This window comes from Epinephelus lanceolatus, chromosome 1, assembly GCF_041903045.1.
Source record: "Epinephelus lanceolatus isolate andai-2023 chromosome 1, ASM4190304v1, whole genome shotgun sequence".
NCBI lineage: Eukaryota > Metazoa > Chordata > Actinopteri > Perciformes > Serranidae > Epinephelus > Epinephelus lanceolatus.
The window spans coordinates 8,514,399-8,541,956 of NC_135734.1; the positions used below are offsets into that span (position 1 = coordinate 8,514,399).

Below are 27,558 nucleotides of genomic sequence, written 5' to 3' on the forward strand. Positions count from 1 at the left end.
TTTGGCCTTTAGTCAGTTTGGACCATAAAAGACATCTGTAAATCAGTGGATACCTTTTTTTTTTTTTTTCAAGCGTCACAGCCCCCCACAAAATGATTCCATTTACTTTTGGGATTGGATCCATTTGATCTGATAATCTAGAAGAGCCCCTTGGTGAAATCATTTTATCCTCATTCCAGTTTGCAGAGGGCTAATTCAGAAGTTAGCTGCTGGGCTGCTGCAAACCTGAAGCCCAACAATACAGAAGATCCAAGTAATTGTATACCCCAGAAGTTGAACATTTTTGGCTTCATGCACCACTGAGCAACTTTCATAGGAATGAACAGGTCCTGCCTACAATGAGGTATCCAGTTCTCTTTATACATCCATGGTTCCTAACAATACACGCATCGACCCCAACCAAAGGTAGATATTGATTACGACACGAGCACACTGATTGACACATACTACTGTCAATTATGATGTCACACCCCCTTTTGCTAGCATCAAAAAACTAATTAAAACCAAAATTAGCAGAAAAACTAACACTTGGTCATACATCAGCACGATAAGATCTACCTATCATATAGGCAAGGCTTCTGCTGCCACAACTCCACAAGGTTTTCTTCTTTGCCGGAATCCCACACAGTTTTTCTGGCTCATTTTGTCTCTATGACAAGCTGCTGTCTGTCTGTTTGTTTGGGTTTAGCACCAGCGTTGCGCTGATCAGTGCGTCATCTTACGCTCCATTTTTACTGGTTGGTTAGTAGACATACGTTGTAACAGCAGTCACACTGTGAGAGGATCTTCCCAAATATCTAACACTGTCAGAATTTTATCTTTGATAACAAGACCATGACAACGGCCATCCTTGCACCTCTCTCACTGTGTGACATAGGACCACCATGTTAGAGCCACGACAAAAGATATCGCCAAGTTTCTTTCACAGTGGTAAACTTTTGTCCGGGACAGCCCAGAATTGCACAGTGTATACCAGGCTTTAAATGACAGAAACCGTTTCTGATATTTGATTGTACTTTGATTTTTTTAGTTTGGTCCATATCCCATCCACTTAAATGGGGGGGTGGGGGGTGGGGTTATGGCATATTCTGCAGCAAGCCGCCAGGCTTAATACTCATTTGGCAGAAAAGGACTCATATATGCAAATGTATGTTCTTTGTTGGGCTATGAGACTACAGATTAATTGATTGGTTATCCATGCTCACTAGTGACCTGCTTCAAATATGGCTTCATGCCATAAGCTAATATTAACAAAATTTCACAGTGACATCACAGTGTTTTGCAGAAACACTTCTCTGGCTGTTATTCAAGTCTATAAACTCAAATGACGTTGTTTTGGTGGGGGTAGGGACAGGGATGTGTTGTGTTGTGTAGATTATATTGCAGACTGTAGGTGGCAGTAGCTCAGTCCATAGGGACTGGGGTTGGGAACTGGAGGGTCGCATGTTCAAGTCCCCGTCCGGACCAAATATGGAGTGTGGACTGGTGGCTGGAGAGGTGCCAGTTCACCTCCTTTAACACAAAAGTTTGTCTGTGCCCTTGAGCAAGGCATCGAACCCTCCAACCGCTCTGATATCTCTCCGCTTTGTGCATGTATAGGTCCTGTTTGTGCATGTGTGTGTCTTTTGGACCTGTGTGTTAATGACAAAAAGAGTGAAAAAATTGAATTTCCCCTCAGGGGGATTAATAAAGTATATACAATTTAAAATAATATGTCCTTTATAAATAAAGATGATGGTAGTTATGACAACTATGAGGTTAAACTAAAATAGCTGAAGGAATTGGTCTAATTTGGAGAAGATAGTACAGCTGTCTTGTCACTTGTACGTTTTTCTACATTTCTGGTATTGTAGGTGTGTTTGGCTCTTTGATAAATGTCATAACAATAAATGAAACTTCATGCTGTGAGGCTTCCTCTGGCTGTTTCTACAGTCCTTGATACTGTATGGAAATCACAGCAGCAGAAAGTTGGAGAGTGGCTACTTTGGGGATACAGATTCAGTTGTAGTTCAACCATTGGTGTGTGTGTGTGTGTGTGTGTGTGTGTTTCTCTACGTGTGTGCATACTGCTACAGGGCAGAGGAGCTGCCAAATGATTTTCACTGCGAGGTCATAAGGTCAACGTCAAGGTGTGGAGAACGGGGCTCTGCCGGACCTCAGGCTGAATATCAATGCTCCACCTCTCCCCCTTTGTGGGTCTCACATTTACATCAAAAATCACATCCATCCTGCTTTTTCCTCCCATAGGCAAAGAGAGCAGAGCAGCCGGTTCTTTCTTTCTCGACCACGAACACAAGCAGTCCACTGCAGCACTGACAAGTCATCCTGCACAGGTAAAGATTACACAGCGAGCAGACTGGATCTGAACCGCAAAGTATATGTGATACAGTATATGTTTGTGGTGGTTCTGAATATTTTAGCCAAATAATGACAGGTTGACAGCTTAGATAATTTTCTTGCTTCATGGGAGGCATTATTTTATGAGCATTTCTGGACAAGTGAAAACCATCTTCCAATGACTTAAAAGCAAGTCTACACATTTATTTTTGAACTCAGTCTGCTGAAACCAGTTGTTTGACAGATAGAGCATTTTTCAATTAATCAATGGCAACTTTAAAAACAGTTATTTCTGCATCATTACTCAGCAAAAACATGACGTAGTCAAAAAACTTTAGAAATCACTCTTGAAAATGGTTGACATTAATGTGACATCTGCACAGTTTGTCAGTAAAACATACAAACCAACCAGCACGGCCCTTTAAGTTGGAGTATTCATCCTCGGTAATAAATTAATGCAAATCAACTGTGGTGCAAACAAACCCTTGTGAGCAGTGTGCAAGCAAATGGCTCATTCATCAGTATTTGCGAGCTCACAGTGCTTTAGACTGAAGCCCTGCCAATCCACTAAGTGACTAATTCTGCCTCCATTCATTCTGAATGAGAAGTGAGTAATTTGCTGCACTGAGCTTGGCGGCTCAGGGAAAGAAGGAGGACAAAAGTTCATAATCAGGTGACATACAGATGTCCCGGGCTGGTACCACTTACTGATCCTTAATAGTAATAATCAGTAATTATCAATTATGTTGTTAAGTTGATGAAAAGAAAACTCAATCATTAATAAAAGCTGTGTATGACAGTGAAATATCTAAACACTCCAGTATCTGGTTTAAAGAAAACCCAAGGCATCCTTTTAGACCTTAAGCCTATTTTGTTCAGACTTGTGCATATAACTACAGTGAGTGTATATCAGACAGAAGCTACTTCTGTGCTGCTTTCACTATACAGCAGGCGTTAGATCGGTGGCGTGCTTATCTACCCATATATGTACGGCATATGTCTTATTGACTTTAATAAGAAAACTAAATATATTCACTAAATATTCACATTTCAGTCAGTATATACACTTTTTCCACAGAACCTTTTGTGAAGTCTTTGTGATAGGCTAGGTTAAACACATCTTGAACATACAGTGATAAACTGCTAGACTTGGAGTAACAGAAGTGTATGTTTAAAGGGTACCTTTGGTATTTTTCAACCTGGACCCTATATTCTTTGTGTCCAAGTGACTAATGGCAACAACAGTTTTTGAAATTGGTCTGGTATTGAGTGAGATCGCTGCAGCTGGCAGCAGCGAAACAGGCTGCAATATAACCACTTGGGGCAATTGTGCATAGTCATTTACGTCCAATGAAAGTACTTGTTTTTGCCATTGGTATTATAAGTGTCTGACAACCTTATGGAAAGGATTGCGATAGAGACCTTTTTGTTAAAGAGCAAGATCCTTTTTGTTTAACGAGAAACAGCCTCGATATCGCCATCGCCGAACCCACCAGACCCCTTTTAAATAAACAATCATTTTATCGCAATAAAACACACTTCATTCAAAGTCCACAAAAACAAAATAAAACTCACAAAAGCCATCTTGGGTCGTCTTTCCATTTTTCCAATAATCACCAACTCTAGTTTGGTTGAAATCAACTCTGAATTAGTTAGATGTGAACATGTGCTGACTCTATACACAATAAAATTACTGTTTACTAGGGTTGGGTCGGTTCTCGGTAATACCAAGTCGGTTCGGTACTCCGTCTTGGACCGGGTTTTTTTTTTTTTTTGAGACCGACCGGACCGCATACTCGGGCGGAACGTAGGCGGAGCGGACTCCGCGGAGGTCCGCCCGGTAAAAGCGGACGTCCGCAAGCCCTGTGCGCTCAAAGCACGACTGCGTGGACTCCGCTCAGCGCACCAGTGTCACACAAGACTGCTCAGCATGTATTTTTCACATCACGGGGATTTTTCACGGACATTTTTACAGGAAACTACAACGCAGAAGTGCGCTCGACTCCGCTTATAGTACGCCCGAGTCTGTGAGCACCTGTGTCTGCCTCTTCGCCAAGCGCACAGCGAGCAGGAGAGAGAGAGGGGTGGGGGTGGGGCGGGGACTGAGCTAGGGGGTGTGAGTGCGAGTACGCATGCGCTGAGGCTTCTACTGTAGCCTGGGGAGTCGATAATGGTGGACAATTTAGTCTTGAAGAAATCAAGGAATGCGCCACTATGGCAACACTTTGGCTTTGAGCCAGGCGAAGGAGGCAACCCTTGTTTGCACTGATTGAGTAAGCTGCAAAATTTATTTGTAAGGAATAAAAGAAACAACTTGTTACTGTCACTCTGTTGTCCTATGGTAGTTTTTTATTTTAAATGAGTCAATTGCGCCCCCAAGTGGCGAAAATCCGGTATTACCGACTTGATGCAGTTTTTCACAAAAACCGGACCGTTTTTTTTTTTCTCATACCGACCCAACCCGACTGTTTACTAGTCCATATCCATTGAGTGCACAGTTGCCCACGTACAGTTTCATATGGTGTGTGTTTGGGATACAGGTCATAGGAAATTGCAGATTAAATAGTCAACTGAACCCATTAAGAAGAGCAATGTATTCAGACAGAGTTTTTGTGAATTTGATAGTACGATTGCAGCCACAGCGATCTGACGCATTTTAGTCATTTTTCTGTTGTTATAGCGCCACCCAGTTGCCAATTATAGTTAAATTTCTCCAGTCACCTTGAGGCTTCCTGTTCTACATATCTACCAAGTTTAGTAAAAATTGATATGGCGGTTAGGCCTAGATAAGAAATTAGCTCTCTAGCGCCCCCATTTTGTTTGATGGGGTCAATAATGGAGGGGTCCCCTCAGATTATGTGTGGTCATATGCCTACAAAGTTGCGTGGTGATCGGTGAAACCCTTGAGATGTTATACACCTTTATGTGATGAGCCACGCCCTCCGCAATATTCATTGCCTTATAGAAGCTCAGTTTTAGTAAGTTTTCCAACTTTTGCCAAGAGGGAACTTTAGATATTGGTCCCTAGATTATGTTCACCCAGTTTCATGTAGATCGGTCAAACTTCCAAGGAAGAGATCGATTTTAAGTGTTTCGATTCAAAGTTTGCAATTTCAATCCATTGCTATAGCGCCCCCTTTGGCCAATTGATGTAATATTGCTTCATTCACATCCTCCCATGACCCTCTACCACTGTGGCAAATTTCACATGGATTGACCAAGTCAATGAGGAGAAAAACATGGAACAGACCCACAGACTGTTTTCATCATTATATATAGTAAGATAAGATAGTAAGATGATCTGAGCCTGTCTGTGGCAAAATGAGCGCTTTTAGTGGACATACATTGATTGCATTGCAGTGTTTCGCTGCTGCCGACTGCAGCCCTCCCAGACATCTCAGTTTACAAGTCAAAAATAATATGGAACTTGTGTCAAACTGAATTGAAAAATTACCAAATTACTTAGAGTTTGAGCTACCACCTACGGACTGAGCGTACAGATGCAGCTAATCAGTCTGATGTCAGCGGGCAACCACATTGCCAAAGCCAGCAAAGTACTATTCTGAAGTGTGTAAATCACTACAGACCTGTCCATTAAACTAAGTTGAAGATGTTAACTACAGCACTCACTAAATGGGTGGCAACTGACCACAGACCAGTCAACATTGTGGAAGACTTGGGTCTAAGGGACGTCCCCGGGTTGGCATGTTGTGACCAATCATTTGCCTCACTGTCATGGAGACCACGACATTCATTCAAGACTTGTATGAATCAGAGAAAGCAACATAACTGGAGTTCCTGAAAAAGTGCAAATGCTGTCATTTTATTTCCAGTCAAGACACTCTGGTAAGAATTGCTTTACCTTGTTAATATGAAGGCACAAAAGTCATTTGGTTATGTTTAGGAAAGATCATGTTTTGGTTTAAAATAACCCATTTAGGGACACAATCCCAGCTGAAAAAGCAGCTTTGTCTCAATGAAAAAACAACTGCTTTTTAGGCCATTGTCCCGACTGGAAAAGCAGCAATGTGCCTAACAAGTCACTTGAAAAATAGTGATAGGTCGCTAAAAAACATCCATGTTTGGTGCCTAAAAAGTTGCCTGAAACACAGCAATGACTCACTAAATCATAACCAGTTTTATTGTACATATTTGTGGTTTGCAGAAATGTACATTGCCAACATTTTCTTCTGGTGACTAGGCTGTATAAATCCAATGCAGTGGGGGTGACCAGTTCTCAGCATAAATCCATTGCCTGCAGGGGGTCTGTAATCTAACAGGGCTGGAACCTTGTGTCCTGTGGCAACTTTACAATTGGACCCAAGCTGAGCCATGAACAACTGCAACCACTCAAGCCATGCTGGCAAAGTGTGTTTTGTCACTATAAATCACAGCAAGGTGATGCTTTTTACCGAACTGACATGTCAGAGGTGTGCTGGTGTGCAGAAAATACAGCCTCTTCAATGCTCAACATCTGAAATGGCACAGCTAACAAAGCTCCACTCACTCTGTGATAAATACACTACATTTCCTTTGGCTGCTTCACAGTAAAGGCCTACTGCTGGTTTGCCAATGGAAAGCCTTTAAGGTGAAGCAGCGGGAAATGTTCGGTGGGCTGGAATAAAACACAACTCCAACACAGCTGATAGCCAACAGTAACAGTTACAGTTAAATCTCAAACTAAAGAGATTCAGCGGAATACAGAAAGACTTTTAGATGTCTTTCCAGTCACCAGTGCACTCACACATGTTGAGCCAAACAAGATGCATGTGGTCATGGCTTGGAGAGGCTCAGCACGATTAAAACCAGACCAACCTGGGCCCATGGAAACATACCCCTGAATACTGCATACCCCCCCTTTAAAGGAATATTTTGCTGAATTTCAGCCAGATTGATATCAAAACTTTGTGGGTAAATGAACTATGGTAAACTTCTCTCCATCATACCACAACCTAGATCTCCCTGCTTATCTCTCACTGGCTCTCACTGTTGCTCAAACTACACATTGTACTTCCACACTTTCCCATGCCTGCTACCATGGACACAAATAGTATAAAGGAGGATTGAGGGAGAGAGCCCACCTTCTCTCTCCCTCTCTCACACCCAAACTCAGATCAAATTGCGAAACTGAGCAGCACTGATCAAATACAAACCAAGATTCTGTTACTGTGTTGCCTATTTTTCCCCTAAAATATTTTCAGAGCCATATTTTACCCTATTGTTTAACTGTAAGATGACATTGTTTTTACCAGCCAGCTGCTATATTGTTCACTTTGTCAAAACAGCCACTGTGCGTTCCATACTACCATACTATACAGTATAGTATGCCAGAATAAGATTTAGTTTGTCCCAATACATAGTATGTCAAATGCAGTATGCCAACAATATCAGGATCTCCTACAACATCTGGTCTGATTTTACAGTTTGCAAGTCAGCGTGCTTTTCCGGCTATTCTGACCCACAATCCTCCGTCAGCAAACAGATGAAAGATTGACAGATGATTGACAGCTGTCAGAAGTAGCAATGATGGATGACAGTGCATTCAAGTAACTGATGACTAGTCAAATAGCAATAATAGGAATATTGATTAAATATCTTACTATAGTAAGATATAGTAAGATATTGATTAAATATCTTACTATATCTTACTACATAATGACGAAAACTCTGTCTGTGTCTGTGTGTGTGTGTCTGTGTGTGTGTGTCTGTTCCACGTTTTTCTCCTCACTGACTTGGTCAGTCCATGTGAAGTTTGGCACAGTGGTAGAGGATCATGGGAGGATGCGAATGAAGCAATATTATATCAATTGGCCAAAGGGGGGCGCTATAGCAACCGATTGAAATTGCAAACTTTGAATCGGCATATCTCATGCCCTGTATGTCACAGAGACATGAAACTTTGCACAGAGATGCCTCCCCTCATGAGGAACAAATTTGCCTCAAGAACCCATAACTTCCGGTTATATAGATTTTCCGCCATTTTGAATTTTTTGAAAAACACTTCAAATCGATCTCTTCCTAGGAAGTTTGACCGATCTGCATGAAACTCAGTGAACATAATCTAGGGACCGATATCTAAAGTTCCCTCTTGGCAAAAGTTGGAAAACTTACTAAAACTGAGCTTCTATAAGGCAATGAATATTGCGGAGGGCGTGGCTCATCACATAAAGGTGTATAACATCTCAAGGGTTTCACCGATCACCACGCAACTTTGTAGGCATATGACCACGCATAATCTGAGGGGACCCCTCCATTATTGACCCCATCAAACAAAATGGGGGCGCTAGAGAGCTAATTTCTTATCTAGGCCTAACCGCCATATCGATTTTTACTAAACTTGGTAGATATGTAGAACAGGAAGCCTCAAGGTGACTGGAGAAATTTAACTATAATTGGCAACTGGGTGGCACTATAACAACAGAAAAATGCTTAAAAATTGCTAAAATGTGACTGATCGCTGTGGCTCCCCCTGTGGCCGAATGTTGTTGTTGTTTTTTCTAATTTTTGGTATGACTAAGTCATGGTATGGTATGCTGTACCCAGTGGGTATGGACTAGTTTACAAACAAAAATAAGACGACTGTAAAAAATAATAATGGCAGAATGCAGATGTAATTTCACCTTCACAAACATAATATGTTAGGATCTACAATCTGTGCAGTTATAACTTTAAAGGTAAACTACACACATTGCAAAGTAACAACAGTAGAGCTCCCCAGGTTGATCCCCAAATGTGGAGAACTTGGTGAGTGGAATTTTTTTTTTTTATCTCCAAGTTAATGGGTATAAAAGCAAGAGGTTCAAGGTTCAGGGTGAAATGTCAGGAGAGAATAGTATGTTCCAATTGTGTGCATACTGCATGCAAAAATATATACTTTTTAAGGGCAGCTGCAGTACCTACTCAAAGTAAAAAGAAAAAGTATGCGACCTGGAACACACCCACAAGCTTGCTTTGATCACCTACCAGCAGGAGCGCTTATTGGTCTGGTGTGGCTCAGTGTATTCTGGTAGTTGTAGGCAGTGGTGTAGTGGTAATTGATGAGGTGGGTGTACTACTAGGTAGATAGGTAGGTTACCGATGAGGAAGTGGGCATACTCTCCTTTGTATTACAATGGCTTTTTAGCTGATAGGTGGGTATACTGTAACTGGATAGAAAAAGAAAGGGGTATTTGTCTCTGTGCCGGCGATAGCCACGGCTGGAGGCATTGTGTTTTGGGTTGTCCCTCCATGCATCCATGTGTCCATCCCATTCTTGTGAATGCAATTTTCAAGAATGCTTTGAGCAAGTTTTCCTCAAATTTGGCACAAACATCTACTTGGACTCAAGAAAGTACTGAAAGCATTTGGTGGTTGAAGATCAAAGGTCACTGTGACCTCACAAAACATGTTGAAAATGTACATTCATATGCAGGGAACTGCCCACTGGTTCGACAGCCCATTGTTCCGACCATATTAAACTCATTGTTCTGAAATCATCATGATGCCCTGCGGTTAAGGTCTGGTTAGGTTTAGGCACAAAAACCACTTGGTTAGGGTCAGGAAAAGATCATGGTGTGGGTTAAAATGAAAAAGAAAGTGACAAACACATAAGCCGTGAGCCTGCTCCACCTCAAGCCGCTCGCGGCGCACCATACGCCCGCCGCGAGCCGTTCAGCACCGCGGACAGTCATCGTATGACATGGACCCCATATGCATACGATGGCCCACAGGCTTATAATTATGAGCCTGCTAGGCGTCCAAGAGACCAGGAACAGATCAGGTTTAGGAGAAATAACGGCCACAGGAGAGAAATAGAGCTGTGGTGTGAGGAGAACCAGTGGAGAACTGGGCAGGTGTCTTGGTGAGCGACCAGCGTTAGCTAACGACAGCCAACGATGTCTAACGCTGTGTTCACATCACAACATTAAGTTTGCCATCACGTATTAGGTTATAACAAAGCTACCAATAGTTCTGCCAGTATTAGATATCTAATGCTACTTACCCATAACAGAAGAGAGAGAGAGAGAGAGAGATACGAAGATTTCCTGATAATTTTTTGTATGATAGGTGCTTGTGTGGGAACTGCCAGCCCATGTCCTCAACTGTGAGAGTATGTGCTGCAGGGAGGTGGATGCCTTCTGGGCTCTGGTGGAGAATCTGACCCCCATACCAGACATAACATGCCTCACACTGCCCATCAACCCTCACGCCGCCCGCTCCCGTCTCAAACACGGAGGCCTCCCTCTCCGCTGAGCCCGCATGCCCTCGCACATACCCCTGAGGCTCGGGGCCCCGCACAGGGGTATGTGCAGGGCTGCGAGCCTCGGGGGTATGTGCGAGGGTGGGCGGGCTCCGCCAGGAACATAATCCTCCTGTCTAAAATGAGCGCTGCACACGACCGTGTTTTTGGTCACAGATGAAGCCGTGAAATCGCGCCTCTTCACCTGCACAAAGCGCACCCAGGCACGAAAACTACCTCCACTCCTTTTTCTGTCCAGAAAACGGTGGACTCGATGTCCTGACAGACTCCAGTTTGTGCAACCCGCACAAGCACAATAATTCGGCATAATCACAAATGGTGAAATGCACTGTTAACAACCGAAAAAATACTAACTCACAAGTTTACTACTGCTCAGACTCACTACCACCTACTACTGCACATTGGACAGAGGCAGGGTCAAGGACGCAGAGTCCCTCTCATGACGTAGTATCAGGCAATCTAAAAAGAGCCACTTTTTCCTCTGAATTTGTGCCCTTATGTCGCGTAAACCATAATAAATTCTGAATTAACTTCTCATATGGTAATTTTCAGACAAGGTTATGTATATATTTTAAAAAAAACTGAACATGCAAGTTGCACTTTAATGTGCGTTCTATCTGTATTAACATTAAGTAAAACTGAACCTCAAGATAATGCTTCAGGTCAGGTATCATGTGTTATATTTGCTTGGGCTCAAGCAGTAGCATATAAACATCGATGGGGATAAGTCAGAGTCATTGACGACCTTTTGGATCATTCAAATGCAATAAAAAGGGTATAGTGCCATAAGTAAGATCTTTTTGAATATACAGTGAAGTGCTTATTTTTGATGCCCTTCAGCTCAGTCTATCCTGTTAGTGTTGCTGCAGCAGCGGCTCACGTCTCTTGGCGGAAGCTTAGTGTACGTCAATGTCAGTGCTTGCTGAATGGGGAAGAAAAAAGACACCACGGTTGCCTGTCTGCAGATCCCAGCAGAGGATCGTCATTTATCCCCACTCAGTAGCTTGTGCCATTAATCCATCTGGAAACCAAGGCCCTCACTCTCAGACACATTAACTAGTTAGCCTCTGGTCAGACTTGATTGTTTTACTCCATCTGTATTTGTATGGACAAGAAAAATACAGTCGTACAGGAAGATAACCCAAAATATGATGTGAAGGAGAGGGGAAGGGAGGGTAAAATTTACTGTGAAGCATTGCAAGCATACCAAATGTATTTTTTGCAGCTGGCAGGACAGCCCAGTCTCTGTACTCTGTATTGTTCATATTAGACAACATTCTGCAGTACACATTAAAGGCCAATGTCAAGTTTGTGCCAATGCAGAAGGTTAATTTGTCCTTTATGCCTGAAATAAAATGTGGTGCATAATATCCTTAAGAATTAATTCCAGATTGGACTGTGTCTGTACCTCTGAGAGTCATGTCCAATGCCGACTTTCAGTCCCCAAACAGGAAGTTGTGTGTTCCTTATGTAGTGAAGCTGAAAGTAAAGCAGTCAGTATGCTTTATCACAAGTGCTAGTCAGATGGCCGAAGAGCTATGAAGACCCTTTCCCTCCACAGATCTCCAATGTTGAATTAGGGGGGGCTACATCTAGCAAAAACAAAACCAATGATCTGACATTCACACCCACTTCACCCTGTGATAAACCAGCTGTACGGAGGTGAGAAAGGAGCCAGCGTTTGAACTTCTCTCTCTCTCTTTTTTTTAAATTTATTACGCAACTATTTCTCTCACTTTTCACATGTACAGTCGAGTGGTAGACTATTCATGTCTTCCAAGACAGACTGTCTGAAAATGTGTTATCCCCATATTTAAAGATACAGTTGGTAACCTTTATAGAAATAACTTTTTGTCATATTTGCTGAAAATGTCATTACATCCACACAATAGTACATGAGACAAATACTTTGTGACAGAATTGTTTTTTTCCTCGCATCTGCAAGAACAAACCACACGTGAATGGAAACAACCTATCAGAGCTGAAGAGTCTAACGTCAGTCATGTCAATCGCAGTTCAACAAATGCAGTCAAATTATTAAACTATGCAGCTATGATCAAATGTGAATCAAAATGTTGTTACTGCATTGCCTATTTCTTGCCTAAGATGTTTATTAGAAAAATGTTTTAGTGTACTGTTTAGAGGTAGGATGAGAAAATTTGCGACCCTGTCCAGAACATGTGACTGACATGACTTATAACTGCATTAGAGACTCTTTCACTTTGATTTGTTATTTTTCTTCAGCTGCAGGAGATTCTAGCAAATGCCATCAGAAGCACTATGAGGTGGAGAAGGGAAATGTGTTGTTTTTTTTTTTCTTAGACTATCTGTCTCATATGCTACTGTGTGACTGTCGTGACAGTTTCAGCAAATACAACAAAAAGTTACAAGTGTTGGTTGTTTGTCAGTCGCCTTTACGTTTAGCAGTTTGGATAAGACACTTTTGGTCACCACACTCGCTACTTCTTTTCTAGTATAATCTTGCCCCGCGGCTGTGGTGGTCTGGTTGGTGGATGGGCATGTGGCACATGATTTCATGCAGGAGATCAGGGTTTGCATCCTGTCACAGACCTGAAGATTTGATGTGTCTTTAATGAGTGTTTGTGCTAATCATAACCATGATCCTTCCTAAACCATAACCAAGTGTTGCAGTAAGGGTACCTTTAACACGACTGAACTCCTTCCCTTACCTTAATAATAACATAGTTTTGGGCTTTGTTGTCGAGTTTAATACATATGTTTTAAAAGTAATCTAAAAGTCATCAATTGTAATAAGCTACATTACTTTGATGAAATAATGACAGTAGTTACATTACTCATTACATTTCCATAACCTATTACATTTCAAAAGTAACAGTGGCATGTATTTATATATATGTATATATTAGGGGTGTAACGGTACACAAAAATCTCGGTTCAGTACGTACCTTGGGGGGTCATCCCTATATTCCCCGGGTTCTATGTTCCTCGGGGAACATAGGACCCTTTAAAAAAAAAAAAGGGTCCTATGTTCCCCGCTTTCCCCAAAAGGAAATATGTTCCCCGCTTTGTATGGGACCGGGGAACATAGAACCCTTTTTAAGAAAACGCTACGCTCCTGTAGCTCGGTACACAAGTCACGGTTCATTTTTTTTTTTTTTGGTACAGTAATGAAAAAAATAGACAACTATTACATATCTTTTACTTATTGGTAACCTTATTAAAACATACCACCACAGCAGTTAACTCTTTTTACACAATTTTTGAATGAAACAAATATATATAAAGTCCTGCTTTTTCACATTGTTTGAATGAAAATAGAAATATAAAAGTGAAAAATAAAATCCTGCTGTTTTTTTAACACATTTTTTGAATGAAAAATATAAATATACATTTCTGCTTTAACAGTTTTACTCAGTTAAAATAAAAAGTATAGTGCAGCTGGTCAGCTTTAAAGCCTGCTCAGATTCAGTTTTACTAGGAACTTACTTAGCTTTCCCACTTTGTTAAAGTGCAGTAAACAAAACATGCTTATATCTAAAGTGCAGCTTAAACAATTTTACTCAACTCCAATGGCGTTGATTATTTCTTTAGCGTGATGGTCAGGGAAACGCTCTTTCTTTTTAAACAACGATGATATCGTAGTTTTTAGATGCGTTAGCATGTTAGACGTGTTTCCAAGTACATACCCGACCGCTGTTCTGCAGTGTCGGCACACTGCTTTTGTCTTGTCCACTTGTTTATTTCCATCTTCGTATTTTACCCTGAAAGCAAAGTGTTCCCAAACGGAGGACTTAAGGTTTGCGGGTGGGTCTTCAGGTTCGTCAGGCTCACTTGCCATGTTGTCAAAATGCGAGAATGCGCTGCACAAAGTGACTCGGTCCGTCACTCAGTTATGTCTGTCGGGGGAACTAGATATTTTAAATGGTTTGGCTCGCTCATATATATATATATACAGTACAGGCCAAAAGTTTGGACACACCTTCTCATTCAATGCGTTTTCTTTATTTTCATGACTATTTACATTGTAGATTCTCACTGAAGGCATCAAAACTATGAATGAACACATGTGGAGTTATGTACTTAACAAAAAAAGGTGAAATAACTGAAAACATGTTTTATATTCTAGTTTCTTCAAAATAGCCACCCTTTGCTCTGATTACTGCTTTGCACACTCTTGGCATTCTCTCCATGAGCTTCAAGAGGTAGTCACCTGAAATGGTTTTCCAACAGTCTTGAAGGAGTTCCCAGAGGTGTTTAGCACTTGTTGGCCCCTTTGCCTTCACTCTGCGGTCCAGCTCACCCCAAACCATCTCGATTGGGTTCAGGTCCGGTGACTGTGGAGGCCAGGTCATCTGCCGCAGCACTCCATCACTCTCCTTCTTGGTCAAATAGCCCTTACACAGCCTGGAGGTGTGTTTGGGGTCATTGTCCTGTTGAAAAATAAATGATCGTCCAACTAAACGCAAACCGGATGGGATGGCATGTCGCTGCAGGATGCTGTGGTAGCCATGCTGGTTCAGTGTGCCTTCAATTTTGAATAAATCCCCAACAGTGTCACCAGCAAAACACCCCCACACCATCACACCTCCTCCTCCATGCTTCACAGTTCACATGTGGAATCCATCCGTTCACCTTTTCTGCGTCTCACAAAGACACGGCGGTTGGAACCAAAGATCTCAAATTTGGACTCATCAGACAAAAGCACAGATTTCCACTGGTCTAATGTCCATTCCTTGTGTTTCTTGGCCCAAACAAATCTCTTCTGCTTGTTGCCTCTCCTTAGCAGTGGTTTCCTAGCAGCTATTTGACCATGAAGGCCTGATTCGCGCAGTCTCCTCTTAACAGTTGTTCTAGAGATGGGTCTGCTGCTAGAACTCTGTGTGGCATTCATCTGGTCTCTGATCTGAGCTGCTGTTAACTTGCGATTTCTGAGGCTGGTGACTCGGATGAACTTATCCTCAGAAGCAGAGGTGACTCTTGGTCTTCCTTTCCTGGGTCGGTCCTCATGTGTGCCAGTTTGGTTGTAGCGCTTGATGGTTTTTGCGACTCCACTTGGGGACACATTTAAAGTTTTTGCAATTTTCCGGACTGACTGACCTTCATTTCTTAAAGTAATGATGGCCACTCGTTTTTCTTTAGTTAGCTGATTGGTTCTTGCCATAATATGAATTTTAACAGTTGTCCAATAGGGCTGTCGGCTGTGTATTAACCTGACTTCTGCACAACACAACTGATGGTCCCAACCCCATTGATAAAGCAAGAAATTCCACTAATTAACCCTGATAAGGCACACCTGTGAAGTGGAAACCATTTCAGGTGACTACCTCTTGAAGCTCATGGAGAGAATGCCAAGAGTGTGCAAAGCAGTAATCAGAGCAAAGGGTGGCTATTTTGAAGAAACTAGAATATAAAACATGTTTTCAGTTATTTCACCTTTTTTTGTTAAGTACATAACTCCACATGTGTTCATTCATAGTTTTGATGCCTTCAGTGAGAATCTACAATGTAAATAGTCATGAAAATAAAGAAAACGCATTGAATGAGAAGGTGTGTCCAAACTTTTGGCCTGTACTGTGTGTGTATATATATATATATATATAATTTTGATATTATACTTAGTGATGTAGTTAAAGTTCAGTTTAATTGACTGTGTATAGGTATACGCATAATTGTTCGGGTACTGTTTGCTTTGGTGATTTATAATTTTTTTTATACTTAGATCGAGGGAAGGAAAATGGAAGAATACTTTGATCTGTAACATCAACAAAGAGGGTTAGCTTACAAAATTAAGTGGTTTGCTGGGCAGGGATGGAGTCAAATTCCCATCTTGAATTATTGTTTCAGTCTGCCCCTCCTCCACAGAGTTAAATGTGAAGCTGCACATGCAGGAAATGTTCAGGCTGCATTAACAGTAAATATGTTATCTCTATAAACAGATTCTGCATATGTATGCAGAATGTGCAGGTGATGGGACAAGTTTCTGGTATCGTAAGTCTTCTAGTTTCTGGTTCAGTCCGTGTATACAGGTGAAACATACTGGCAGAAATGCAATCTCGGAACCCTTCACCTCTTGTCAGATGACAGTTTAGCCTTATATTAGTTTTTAAAGTTTTCTTCATTCATATGCCGACGCCACCGGATCTGGCTGAAATATTGGCCCTCACCCCAGAGGCTTTGTCGTTGTCAGATGAAAGCCGATGGGCTCTGAGATTGGTAAATTAGTGCAACAAATACAACTCTGATACAAAAAGCGATCAGTAAAAAGTGAAGCTCCTGTGTGCTGAATGAAAGTCAGATTTACTCTTAAATCACAGAGTTGATGGCTAAAGCAAATTAGCGAATTGTTTTTCAGCATCCTAATTTCTGTATCCTTAATTTCTTACCTTATTTCTTATTTTGTTTTGATGAAATGTATCAAGATTTTAAAGGGCTTGTCAGGGCAAAGAGACAAACAAGCCATACATGGACATAAAATGGCAAGCTTCCTCTTGACTCTGACCAGCCTGAAGCTTGTTGGCATGGTACTTAGGCACAGTGGTGCTTTCAACTTTTGTAGGTTGGTGTGCTAACATTGTGCTAATTAGCACTAAACACAGACTTCAACTGAGGCTGATGAGAATGTCATTACATCTAGCGGTAGAGGTTTGAAACCAAACTTTAGAACGAATAAAGATTCTGACCTAATGGTAGTGTCGAGAAAAGCTAGAGGATAACCACAATTCATCCTATGGGGAACATTAATGTCTCTAACAAATCACATATCAATCCATCTAGATGTCAAGACATTTCAGGAATGTCATGGTGATATAAAGGGACAAGTCAGGGGATCACCAAAGTCTGTTGGATTCAGTATCTTGGGACCATAAATCTCTTACAAAATTTGGTGTCAATCCATCGAGTAGATGTTAATAGTAGTTACTTTACTAAGTGAAAATGTTGACCTACTGATGGCATGAGAGATAAAATCAAAGAGATCATCAAAGTCGGGAGGATTCATCCTCTTTGGACTATGAATGTCAAATAAAAATGTCATCTTAAACCATCTAGGTGTTCAGTTTGGACCAAAGTGGTGGGCGGCCTGACTGACACTGCAATCCTTAGAGACATGTTACTGGTATGGCTGAAGATAGGATGGAAATTGAAAGTGCTGAATAGAATCAACTATTTTACACAACAAAACATAAGGGGAAATTTACTACAGTAGTGTATATTCATGATGGCATCACACTTGTGTCCAGGAAAGTGGACAGCTGCTGGTAATGGGCAATAATGATTGAACATCTTTGGGCTGGTGTCATTGTTGACATAAACTAATTAAAGTGTAACATTTGCTTTGTGGACATCTCACTTAATTTAAAAGAGCTTTCTGTAAGTTGATGAAGTGTGGGGACCCTGGGGTCACCCAGGCTCATATCTCTGCAGCTGTTTCCAGCTTGGTAAATGCTCCACTGAATGCAAGTGGCTATGGAGTTGATGAGGGAATTATGTCTTTGTTGATGTGACCTCAGCAGATTGGGAAGGAGGTCACTTGTGGAGAAGGATATAGAGGTTCATGTGCGACTCTGTGTGTCAGAGAAGAAGACACGTGGTTGTCTACAACATCCTCAGGCGAACAGAGGGAGTTAACAGTGACAGGGACTGCTGTGTAAAGAAAGTTGGGAGCCACATAAAGATGGATAAATAAAGTGGATAGAGATGAAAAAAGGGAAAATCTTCATAGTTGCTGTCATGCTGCAGTTACTGTATTAAATGTGCAAATGCATTTGAAAGAAATGTATAAAATGTGGAGAGAGGGAGATTAGAGAGAGGAGCCAGAAAGCAGAGTGTCAGTACAGTAATCAACTGCTGCTTGTTTTTGTCAGCTGCCTCGCCTCAGGCTTAAACAGAGCTGGCCAAGCTCTTAAAGCAGGTATGACTGAAGTCAAGATATCTCTGTCTGAGCCACCTTCTCTGTTTCACAGTAAAACAAAGCAGACACATCCTCCTCATTTTACTATGCAGTATAATCGCTACGTCCTGATTATCTGTACGGGGGGGGGGGGGGGGGGGGGGTGTAAATGCAATGTGCATTGCTTTTTTTGATACTCAAGAGATGTCAAGCCAGACACCTTCTAATTCTACACATAAAAGCTTTATAAGACCACTCAAAAGCTTGGGAAGTAGGCTATGCTTGTATTAGCCATGCAATCAAACTGAATGGCCATTTAATTTCACTTCATCTTCACCTTACTCATGTAGCTAATTTCTCATTGGGAGTTTGTTTGTTACTTTGCCCTCACTGACACAGCAGGTGGGGCCAACTAGTGATGAAAATGTTCATGATGTGAAATAGCTTCACTGTGTTTAGCTGATTTTCCTGAATAGCTTGTAGCTTTACTAGCTGCTGTTTCAAAGTAGCTTGTGTAGTTACAGCAACCCATTCTCACTTTGACCTCGCTACATATCGACATTTAGTCGTGGACTTTCCACCTGCAAGGTACCCTGAATGTGTTGGTTGTTGATGTCCTTGGACACCTAGTCAACTTCAGCCTGTCTTCAAAGTACACTTCCGTTTACACAAGAAATGTACAGTTTGCTCTTTCAAAATAATTGCACTACATCAGTATAACACCACAAATTCACACTTTTTTTCCTTCAACAATAAACGTCCAGTAACGTGTTTATGTTTAGCCAACACACGTTTGTGGTTGGGTTTATGAAAAAGAAGAACAGGGTTTGGCTTTACAATCTTATGGGAAGTAAACAACAACTGAAAGTCGGTGGCTGTTGGACCCATCCACCGACTTTAGGTAGCTGTTCACTATTGTTTGTTTTTTTTTGGTGATTTTCACAGCAGGAATTGCTGCTATACTCCGATACAGTTATTTTCCGTTGCTACAATGAAGGTGCAGGGACAGGGAGAGCACAATTGTGAAAGACCTGGAAATGCTGAAGAATCCGAACAAACTGGGCTTTTTTGGGAGGGGGGATTAAAGAGGTAGGTACTAATACATTGGGTAAAAACAGGTATATTTAAGCAGACATTAAGAGAAATATAAAGTGTTTTTTTAGCATTTAAGTATGTAAATATGTTATAGTAGAAACCCAAAATACAAGTATAAACCTGAAAATTAGAACAATAGGTCCCCTTAATGGCTATTATCAATATTGTCTTGTTAACTAGGATATTATTCAACAACGGTTTTCTAAGAAAAAAAACTTTTGTTTTTACATGTTGAATTTCTACATGTTAAATACAGTAATACTACAGTAGTAGTAGTAGTGGTAGTAAATAAGAACGCTAGTTATAACTGTAACCAGCTGTGTTTGTCTCATCTTACTCAGAGTAAGATGTTGGACTGTTCCTTTAAGCATATCAGAGGGGAATATGTAGGCCAATGTTGAATAAATGGTGAACTACATTTGATTGCACAGACCTAATTCAAGGAGCAAATTAGGGACAAATCTGACCGTATTGGTCTCCCTTAATTTCCTGAGACAGACAAAATCCAGTTTGACATTTGTCTTTGAAAAACAAAAAACAAACACAAATCTTCATTTAGTTTTATGGGTGACTGCATTGCAGAGGATTTGAGCTATGCATTATAATTTATTTGCGTTATCACTCCCAGCTGGTGGATCTGTGCATGATACACTGAACAAAGAAAGCAAATATTAGCCAAAGTAAATGCCAGATTTCTTCATGTAACGTCAAGATTCCATGACCAGAGGCCATAAATGCAACAGAGCCTGTCAAACTGCATTTATTAGAATGTACTCATTAATTTTACTTTGTCGCATATAAAAAAGAAAAGTGCTATTAAATACTTTAATTGGATTAATATGATCATTGGGGATTAGATCTGGGGTTCTGAATGTGTCACTCCTATGATTGCAAGGACACTAGTGCTATCATTATGCTGTCCTTTTGTGCTGTAAAAGGCTGAGGAAAGATGAGAATTTTCTGTTTTATACATATATATAAAAATAATATCACCTGATCTTTATTTCACAATACACATCTTTATCTAATGTGGAAACATGTATTGTCTCCATCATTTCTGTCGACATCTCTTGCACATCTGTCCATCCTGGAAGAGGGATCCCTCCTCAGTTGCGCCCTCTGAGGCAAATTGTGATTTGTGATATTGGGCTTAATAAATAAAATTGAATTGAATTTCTCAGCCTATGTACATGTATCAGGGTTCAGTGTTAATGATTGGTAAGTGGATCAGAAATTTACTTGCCCCTGTACAAACTGTGATAACAAGCAAACTGCACCATAAATAGTTGAAGTTTCAAACACAACTCTCTAACACCACCCAATTAAACTTCTGTTTCAAAGATAACTGAAATGCTCTTCAGTTCTTTGCTAAAGTAGTAAACTTTGTCTTTACCCAACAACATATTGTTGGAGTGCCTGATCAATAAACAGCATGTGCAACCCTAAACAAAGATGAGAAGAAAGAGAAATGACACATTATTTAGTTACTTCCAAAATAGGTTACAGGAAAGAAAGAGAGAAAAAAAGTTTGTTTAATTCCTTTTTAATACTTGTCCAATTGGGAAAGTACCGTAAAACTTCAATTAATTATTTGCTAAAATCGCTGAAGTCAACAGACATATATTCGGCACAGGTGTCTATATCGGACAGACTTTTAATTCCTTTTACACAAAACTGTTGCTTTGAAAAGATCAGGAAAAAAATTAAACCAGTATGACAATTACTTATTTAAAAATTAGGCTTCGGATAATATATCAATTATGAATTATTCATTTGATCTGACCTCCGACAGACAGTGCATTAGAGAGAGAGTTATGACACCTGGCATACCGACGCAACACCACTTTATCCTGTTAAAACAATACCACTTGGATTCATTTTTATGAAAAAGCCTAGTTTTGATCTGAGGATCCTTATGGACTAAAGGAACATGAATAACTTACAAGGTAATTGTGAAATGGAAACATAATTTGAGGTAGCCACCAACATCGTTTTATACATCTGAAGAACTTCTATTAAAAGTGAAAAAAAAGAGGTGCTTGACAACCACACCAAGTGTCTAATCGAGACAAGCATTAATTTGTCAAAATGTTTAGCCACACAGGGCAAGTAAAAGGGACTAGCTGTTGAATTGAAATTTTAAAGTAAATTACTAGATTACAGGCCCAATGTGGCATTTTACTTGCCTTGGGCAATGGGGCAAGTTAAATGTCAGTTGCTATTAAATCCACTGATTTTCAGTCATTTTTAAAGATATACTATACAGAATTAAAGGGGAAAAAACAAAAAAATACAACCAAGAGCAAGAGTATTTGAAATGGTAGAATAAATGGAATACATATGATTCATTTGTGTAGTTATGTACAGATATGCAGGTTTACACTTGTATGTATGCATGTGTGTTTATATATACTGTATGTTTGTGTGTATATGCACCATCATACTAGCCTACTTTATTTTTTCCCTCTTGTTATTTACTATTACTCTCTTATCAATTTATTTTTCTACTTTTATTTTATCAGCATTTTTCCCTCACTGTAAAAATATATAAATACTGTAGAAATGCTATAAGCATGAACAACAGTATACAATATAAATTTATGTTAAGTGTACTCCTGCAATAAAGTATAACAAAACAATCTATAGACTCATACAAGTAATCCCTCTCAATAATCACTTATAACCCACTAGACGTGTGTGGCACAGTGTGCAGGTGAGGACGGACTTAAGAAAAAGGTAGCAACCAGGTGCCAGACTGAAAGTGTCATGCATCCATAAGGTAGCTATAAAAATTGCAGACATAGCCCTGGGAAAAAAAACAACGCATATATAGCACTGCATAATAATAATAACACTAATCTAGGGTATATTTACACTTTTGTTGGTGATACCATTTAGAAACTGTAACTGACAATTCCTGCACAGCATATCTTCAAAGTTTTGGTATGTAATTGTGGAGAAAGATAGTTGATTGTTGACTCTCATTCCTAGGTCATCAAATTCTGACACTTATTTGACAACCTCAGAATAATGCTTGACAGTCAACTGTCTTCCTCCACAATTGCAAACTGAACCTTAAACTCTCAGAAAAAGTATGCATGCTTGTAGTGATAATGTGGTTGCAGTACAAGTTTTTCCTTTTTCCATTCTCAAATGTCCAAATTGAAAGAGAATTCGTAATCAGAGGGACTGTGCAGCACTGTACAGCTAGTGCTTGCAAAGTGACTTTGATGATGTACTAACTCATCTCCAGAAAGTTCCCTATGCTGCTGCTTGCTTATATGTATTTGTGCTAACAGACACTAGAGATGCAAGCATAGCTGTTTGACATTTTTGAAAGCAAGGAGGGCCTATGGAAAAGGCCCATCAGTCGCTGTTACAGGAGGAGCAGTATGCTTGCCCTCAGCCATGGAAATTTTCCGCTCTGACAGTCCATCACTCATAAGATAGGAGCAGTGATCAAGGTCACTCTGTGTCCAGAACCATGCTGCTTTGGGTGGAGTTCTGCTGGAGCAGGTCCAGGAGCTTCACTAATGAATTGTCCTGCATCTGTCACGCATGTCAAAACATTCAGAAACATTCAAGCAGCTGGAAGATTCCTAACTTACTGAAGTGACCTCATAGTGTCTCATTGTCACCCATGCTAAGAGAATTTTGAATTCTTTAAATGCTAGTGTGCCCACTCTCCTTTGGCCAAGGAGACATGGGACCATTACTCAAGAAGAGACAGAAGATCCTGCCATCCCACAGCTCCTTGAACCAGCAGACATTCACTGTGTGGGCATTCCTGATAAGTTTCTGTTTACCTAATGAATTTACGTCTTAGTTTCAAACTGCAGCAATGGTGAACAAACACAGTACGTTCATGTAGAGCAAAGTAAAGCAATTTACCTTGTCATTGTTGGTTTGTACAGTAGTAAGAAAATCACTGAACAAAAAGTAACAAAAACACAAATACATTATTTACTGAGGTAATGAAGGTTGACGGCATCAGCATGTCAACCCATTAAAGCCTTCCAAAATGACATATTGTCACAAAAATAATTTATGAAATTGATTTCTGATCTGACATTAACCTAGTACCAAGTAGTATCAAAAAGTCAACAATACTTGCATTCAGTCCTTTTTGTGTCAGGGGTCTGGTGAAGTCATTCGTGGTTTATTTGAGTTTGCAGTTCAGCGTGCCGGGACACCACCAAAATGTTTGCAATTATAGCTACCATAAAGCTTCAATCAAAAGGTGAACCCCAATTAAAGTCCCTTTTATGAACCAGGTTTAGCTACATGTTTTGATCAAATAATGCAGGTCTCAATTAGATGACAGGTCTGGTTGCCATTGATGCCACAAAGTCTATCATTTTTTATTGAAATTCTTTGGTTATTAAACCTCTGAAAGTCCACCAAGTCGTTGTCTACCCACTTGAGCTAACATTACATAGCTGCTTAGACTGCACATACATTTACAAGTGTTCAAGCTTTTGTCAATTTGGATATGATCCACATTGTTAGCTCAGATTCTCAACAATTCATGTATTCAGTTCATTTAATGGAAACAAAGAGCACCAAAATATTGATACTGGTATCAATTTTTTTTTAAACAATAACCAGCCCTAATGGCATGACACCAAGGCTGCCAAGCTGCAGACAACACTGTTCAAGACCAACAAACAGCAAAACCGGTTGTTTCTTAATGAAGCTTTGCTATGTTTCCCTGCGGCTTTTAGACACTGAAAAGTGGTCATTCTTTCACGAAGACATTGCAGCTTTTCCTGCTGGGATTGTGCCTCCGAAACAGGGTATTTTAACCCTAACCCCCTTACCCCTTTTTCTAAATATGATCTTTTCCTAACCATAACCAGGTGGTTTTGGGGCCTAAATCTAACCACCTTAATTACAGCACTGTTGAAATGCAAGGTTGAGCACATCTGCTCCATAATAACATACAATTATTACGCAAATGTGGTTTGCAGAAACCTACAATGCCAGCGTCTTATCTGGCAATTGGGTTGGTTTTGGCTACTCGGATAAAGTTAGGGAGCGATCATGTTTATGCTTTAAAGAAATCAATGTTCAGTGTTGTTTGGAGATAGAAATCACACTGGTGTCAAAGTCTGACACTTTTACCCAACCTTCTCCCTGAGATATTTAGTAGCAACTCTAGTTACCGCAAGATGTCGCTTGTTAGAATAAAAAGGTCCTTAAACAGCTCCTTACAGCCAGTGTTGTCACTTTTCTGCCAAGTGCAGTTTCATTTGCAAACATCATTTTACTAATAAAATGCTAAATACTTCCAGCATAGCTTGCAGCATAGCTGCAGATATTTTATTCCTGATGTGATTTCACTTTCTTTACTTGCCTTCTTAGAAAGCTTGTTGAACTGTTGCAGGCTAGAAGACTGTATGTGGTAGAGAATTATAATTACACTTGACTTGAATCCAAAGGCATGTGTACTGTTTGTATGTTCCAGCTAGTCATTGTGATGCCTTTGTGCCAAGCGAACTCTTGAAGAGCACTTAATGTTGCTGTGACATAATTCTATTGCACAGAAACTGGCAGCTATGCTAATTTAATTTTTCTTTACGCCAAAGGGGAAAAAAAAATCAGGATGCCTTCATTCTGATTTATCATGATAGTCCCATAAGTAAATACTGAATAAACCATAAATTACTACCACTGTAGTTATTATATTAGATGCCAGCCGCCCACTGTCATGTCTTTACTTTAAATGTGAAGCCTGTATAGAACGTCCTGTTGATTGAGAGTGAAGCAAAGTGATACAAGTTGAAGATGTTATTTGAGTGCTGCTGTGTTGAGGAGGAATTGGGGGTTGTGTGCAATGGACTTCATTTAATTGAGGTTATTTCAGCTTTGACCCTCTCTGGGTATGCTGTCCTCAAACTCGATTCAGGGCTGCTGAAATAGGAGCAGACGTTTGCTGATTTTTTTTGCAGATTTTAATAGAGGATCAAATCAATTTGAAGATGCTTTGATGTCTAAGTGTTCATGGTAAGCTGACGTTTTCATAAAACCAAAACACCCAAAACCTGAAGTTAAAGTAACCGAGACATACAGACTTGAAGAAAACAGTAATCTGTGTGTGTGTTCCTGTATCTCATCCTCGTGGCGATCGTATCTGGGATATAGTGTTTTGGTGTTTCCCCTATGAGTTTTCCAGCTGAAGTGTGTGAGATTTATTTTGTGCCGCCAGAAGATATTTAGTGCATCTGCTGATACGGGAAGGGCTTTCGACACATATTTGTACACAGTTGTAGATGTCATATTACATTCAATAAAATGCTCCCAGACTTCCTGCCTCGCCTCCTTCTCTCCACTTCTTCTCTACTCTGCCTCTTTCCTCTCTCTCCTGTCCTTTCACCTCTCTTTCCATACTTTCCTGTCTTGCCTGTATTACCTGACATCCTGTCTGATCGTGGAAAAGATACAGTAAAGTACTTGATTGGGCCACCCGCAAGAATGAAATCAAATAACTCCTGCATAGCATTTTTACATTTCACATACAGGAGACAAAATACGTGAATCCTCTTCTTATTATTATTTTTTTGTTACTTACCGACTACTTCAGCTACATCGTGACCATCATAAGCCTTTGAAAATTCAAAAATATATAACTTTTCTAAAAAGCTAAGTCTTTAGAGATTTACAGAATTCACATTTGGAAAAAGTATGTGCGATGTCGGTCTGTCAACATTGGCCAAATGTGACATTCAAGTATTCATTCCAAAATAAATACACAAGATGAAATATATTTGAATTTATGTGAGATGTTTGATGAGCATGTAAAACATTTTGACAATATTGAGAATTATTATTATATGACATTGGTGGAAATCAATAATTTGCTCCAAATTAGTTAATTATAGCCACTTTACAAACAAATTTAGTGTAGCTAATGAAATTGTAACAGAAAGCATAGTCTAGTAAAAACCCACACCATCTAGGCATAGTCCTAACATTACATTCATTAATAAACTGTGAACTTGAGCTGATACTTCTTTCCAATGTTTCTACCCGAGGACCACCCCCAATATGCGTCATGTTCTGTCTCGTCTCTCTTGGTCCTTGTTGAACTTTGTTGTAATAGTTAGGTAGCGAGACCAGCAATGGACCCTTCTTTCCACCAATGGCACTTTTAAACAAAAAACAGATTGCTGAATGGTGGCAATGTTTAGGGCAGGTTTCTGCAACCTTTACTATCAAATGAGCCCAAAAAGCAAACAGACAAACAAACAACAAAACATATTTGAGGGTGATGAAGATAACACAGCCTGCTAAGGCATTTGCCTATCAACATTATTAATAGGTCCAAGTGAGCATTATTGTATGTATCACCACAAGATGGCTATTCTGCTTTGGGCTATTTATGATCATTTGGTGCTTTTACTTTACAGCATTGGTGGTGAAAGCAGACAAATCCATCCAGATGCTTTTACATTCAACTGAGACTTTTCCTTTGTTTGGAATTTAAATCCATAGTTAGCCAAGCTACAGAGACTCAGGAACCACCACAGTAAAGGTTCAGGATTTAGAGGAAAAGGTGCCAGGCTGTAGAGGTATGACGCACATTTTAGTTCATGAAATGTTGAGACTTTTTTTATTTTATTCTTTTTTGTGTGTGTGTATTGGCTACAAATTTATATAACTGGAAAATGTATGAATATTTTCAGGCCCCTAGCTGCTATAAGATAGCAAGTTTATTGCATGTGAGGAGATTTTTATTTATCAGCAGTGCTAATCATTTAGCAGTGTTACGCTGCTGTGAAATGCATATAGGGAAATCACTGGTGTTTCCATGAAACATCAAGAAACTTTGTGAAAACAATCTCCACTAAAGGTCTACTTACTCTCTTGTTGTGGGGTGTCTAAATGTATCACACGGTCTTCATCAGCAGGGAGAGTTCAGCAGTCATGGCATTGTAGTTTTTTTTAAACTTTTTTTATGACTCTGCACTTTCAGGGCTTTTTTCTGATGTGACTTTAAAATTAAACTTTGAAATTC

General features: G+C 40.1%; 1 protein-coding gene across 2 annotated transcripts in view; it reads left to right on the plus strand.

The window, feature by feature from the left end:
- The window catches only part of fhit (fragile histidine triad diadenosine triphosphatase), a 552,438-nt gene that overhangs the window by 11,522 nt on the left and 513,358 nt on the right, over nt 1–27,558 (plus strand). For both annotated transcript variants that reach the window (XM_033627621.2, XM_033627620.2), the window contains exon 2: nt 2,248–2,333. The gene's annotated coding sequence lies outside the window, so the exon portion shown is untranslated. The remainder of the gene's footprint in view (nt 1–2,247; nt 2,334–27,558) is intronic.